Source organism: Eleginops maclovinus, chromosome 9 (assembly GCF_036324505.1).
Source record: "Eleginops maclovinus isolate JMC-PN-2008 ecotype Puerto Natales chromosome 9, JC_Emac_rtc_rv5, whole genome shotgun sequence".
Lineage (NCBI taxonomy): Eukaryota > Metazoa > Chordata > Actinopteri > Perciformes > Eleginopidae > Eleginops > Eleginops maclovinus.
The window spans coordinates 12230998-12235480 of NC_086357.1; positions in this window are offsets into that span (position 1 = coordinate 12230998).

A 4483-nucleotide genomic window follows, 5' to 3' on the forward strand; every position below is an offset into this window, starting at 1 on the left:
AACAGTGTTTGAAGCTAATATTTCGAAAGAGAGAACGATTCTCTGACAAACAGCTGTCTGTCGAGGGAAACATCAAAGTTACTCATTTGTGTCCAGCTTGTCGAAATGTAATTTATGTCCTCAAATCAGAACTAAATGGTCCAATTCAAGAAATGATTGTACATGTATGAATACCATGTGAGAAGGGATTTTCCTCTTGACATGAGGGGACAGCTATGTTTTAGAAATCATGGGCCTTCATGTGGGTTATTATGTTCGGGATTCGTAACTAGACCACACACATAATAAATTAATGCTGGAGAGAGAAAAAAAAAAGACAGATTAAGGCAAGTGTCCTGCAATTTAAAAAACGAGATTTTACAAATAAATGTAAAAAAAAAGAGCTTTTGTGACAGGCTAACACTTTCCCTGTGCTTTCTGTCTTTATGCTAAGCTAAATTACTCAAAACATCTTTATCACACTGATATTGATCTTCTTGTTTGTCTCTTTGTAAAAATATGTACATTTCCCAAAATGTCTAACTACTCCTTTAAAAATGAACCAATACTTGTACTGCCTCTGCAACAGCCAGATATCAGCAGTATGATAGGGTTTGCCCATACTGTTTGTTCCTGTGCCAGTCCTTGTCCTGCTGTAGGTCTGCTGTGTGATGGGCCGTGTTTGAAAGGGATTGGGGGCACATTTCACACCTTGGGGGCAGCTTGGTGGGGGGTTGGCAGCAGTTTGACGAACAGAGTGCACCTGGCTGAGAGCTGAGTACTCCCAGCCTCCCTGGTACGGACACGGTTTACAGATCAAAGCGGGGTAATCCCTGCTTCATCCAGTCACACACTCCTCCACCTATGCCTTCTCCTCCTTGAAGTCCTTGTGGACCTTCACCAGACCTTATTTCATTTCCAGGCCCGTCGCCATCAGTAGCCTGCTCTGCTTCCTTGACATCCTACAAAGTCCTCTCTCTATGAAACACACCTCAATCGGCCTCTCTCCCATGTTTGAACTGCCTGTTTCCCCTGATGCCCATGGTGAACCCTGAAGCTCTGGCAGCGGGATTTTCCGACTCATTAGCTCTGCTCAGTCAAGTGAAGAAGCCTGCAGATTCCTTCCAGCCAAGTTCATCAACCCGGCTAGTGGCTCCGACTGTGAGGTGATAGTAGAGAGGGGGTTCAAGTCATCGAAACCCGCAGTGACTTTGTTTAGTGTGAAATGAGATGAGGAGGAGGGGCACGAGGAGGAGCAGAGGGCAGAAGATGGGAGTGCTAATCAAAGGCCTGTGGATGGGTTTTGATGCATTGGGATGGTGGCAGCGGGGCAGCACCACACCCTAACGCAGTGCAGCGTATTTAACGCAGCTTAGCAGTGTAGTTACGGGGGTGTTAACGCCTGTCAGTTATACGACTGCTCCTCCTGGCAGCAGGTGTCTGTTTGACCCTGGTTCTATGTGCAGACGGTGTCCTGTTGACCTGGACTGTTTGAAGAAATACGCACAGCACATAAGAAGAGGGAAAGAAGGGGAACAACTTTTCACACCAGCATTCTCCAAAGGTTTACTGATGACCCTAACTGTTAAAGGAATGATAGTTGCTCTCATGACATGTTCTCTGACATTTGGACTGTTTTTTCTTCTTTTGGATGTATCTGAAAAAGCCTGCAAGGTGAGTTGGTCTGAAGAAACATGGATTTGTTTTGAGTTTGATCCTCATTCCATGTAATCTCCTTCCAAGCGAACTGCCAAGTCCAATTTTCCACTTTTCCCTTAATTTTTTTTATTCATGTTCTCGTTTTGTGCTCCCAGGTCTTTTTTGGATATCTTAATAAAAAAGAAAATTCCTGATTGAATACAAAATTAATAAATTAAGTTTGAGAAAAATACCTGGGTTTTTGACCTCTACCAAATCCAGAAGAAAATATTTGGCTCTTTAGCTTCTAAATAATCCACTATTTTGAACAAACTGCATGCTTACTTTGCTTCCTGCTGCAGCTGGAAACATGGTTGATGGGTGTCGAGAGTAGCAATTAAAACAAAAATCACACTTGGAACCAAAACAATGAGCTTAAAGACACTAAAACACTCTAAAGGGAACTGAAGGGTCAGGTTATAGTTCCATTTTGGTTTGTAACTAAAAAAGTAAGCCCTTTCATATCACTTGTAGTAATATTCCCATTTTTAAAACAAACAACTCTATTAGTGTAGCTTTAAGTTGTTGTTAGGTTTTGTTTTTCTATTTCTCAATATTTTTTCCACGAAAGCAAACATTTAAAAATCAAGGGACCGTTTTTAACTTACCCTCAATATACAGTAGGTTGTCCTATACAAATTGTCAATGATCCTGCAAGAACGGTTTTATTTGTGTCAGTTTTTGCTGTGAAAACGGGTAATCTTTGTAAATCAAAGATGATTTATATATTTGGTACAAGCTTTAAATATTTCAGAATCAACTTTCAAGACATCAGGGAATAAGGATTTTTTTAGTCCAATAAAACCCTAGGAGTTCTGATCTAAAGGCTCATTATATTCTGAAGGATTTAAAATGCTGAGTGTTATGCTTTTTATGGGGATAATGTACTTTAGGACGGCAAGAGGACAGAGGTCAATCACACAGACTTCTGTTTGGTCAGGAGATTCACAGGGTCCCTCTGTTGGACATTTACAGGAAGAACTCAGAGCAGCCTGTCAGACACTCCCTGTTACGAGAACACATGGCCCAGCTCCATGTTACTGCACAGTACAAACCTCACATGTCAGTAAAGCTACTGTACTGCAGGTATGTGATTGGCTGGATGTAGGTATTTGAGCTGCGGTATTAGATTTCACACAGATTTAATGATTCAACAACAAAGCTCTGCCTTTTTCTATTTGACCAGGCACTCCTGGAGCCGTGCTCCCTCCAGTCAGATCAGAGCTGAATAATAAGTTAATAAACAAAAAAAAAGGTACTGAAAAGATTTAACCTCTTTCTCCTAATGGAAATACTAACCAGTTTCCTGTTTTGTTTTATCCAATGCTGTTCACAAATGTGCACCTTATTTGTCTTGGCATTGGAGCCATTTCTGTTTGCAAAACAAGCAGGCAAACAAGTAGGGCCTATACAGATATAGCCCTGTGTAGGAAAGATCAAGTGTCCTTGTTTCTATGCTGTAAATAAATGCAGAGGAATTAGAGTTGACAAGCAGCCGGAGTCTCTAGGATGACAGCATAGTTATTTAGCTGTGAAACACCACACCGGAACTTAAAATGTCAAGAAAATTGTCAATGACTTTAAAAAGTGTGCCAGTTTTTTTTCCCCCAATTTGCATTTCATAACAACTTTGCAGAGAGCCATCTTGTCTCATTCAGATGCAATTTAGTTTCCTTTTTGTTGTCCGAGGTGAATGAGGTCATTAAATCCATGAATCCACCAGCAGGCACTTCACATGGCACGCAGGGCACAGATAATGGCCTGATGCCTTCATCCGGTGATTCCTTTTTTTTTTTACTCAGGCCACAGGCTACTCATTTAGAGGAAATTGTTCACAGATCTCAACTTGATCACTGTCTCGACTAAAAAAGAATTCTCTGTTTATTTTACTTCTGGAGTTTGTTGCGTACTTCATATTGTTATAGTTTTGTTCGTGTTTTTTCTCTGTGAAAAGATAAGATATCTGAGCCAAATTATTTTGTCGACTGTAAGTGAGTGTTTCTGATTTTCCAGTAATCAGATTAAACCTCATAACTTTAAATGCTGCAAATTATCTATTGGTTTGTGCATTTATTTTGGTTTCCATAATCCTGCTAACCTCAGACTTAAAGGAATAGTTTAAAATAAACTAAAAGAAATATGGTTTTCTTTACACTTTTCTTCCTAAGGTTTATACTGTTAAGTTGTATAGATTTATACACCTGACTTGAATCTATATCCCCAAAATATCCACCCATTACCATAAAGGACCTTTTTAAAACCAGATTGATAAGCCTCAAAATTATTTAATTCCACCATTATTTTATTTTGAATTTCAACACCATAGATTTAAGGGATGTTGGATAAAAAATATTATTAAATACTAGAAGTGTTCAGTTACTATGTAGTTTTAAAGAAGTGAGTTATTTTGAGGCACATTTATACAGTCTCTTTTTAGACCGTATTACATAACATATCCCCAGCTGACATAACTACAATCTTGGCCAATTTATTGTTTGGGTTTCCATCAGGTCCTGAGTCCAGCAGAGCCAGTCAACTCAAAACAGTCTGGAAGTCATGATGGTGATGACCTCAGGGGTATCTTCGTCTAGACTGCTTGGATAAATGTCTTGATTTTCAAGTTTGCAACAGGATATATTCCAAGTTATTCATGTTGTTTTAATCAAGTGCACAAATATCTCTGCACAGTTCCATGTAATGGATAAAATCATGATGTGAAATGGCCTACTGAACCACAAGCAATCAGCAACTGTATTACCATTTTTTATTAGCGTCTTTTTGGCAAACCTATTTGGGTTAATGGAAA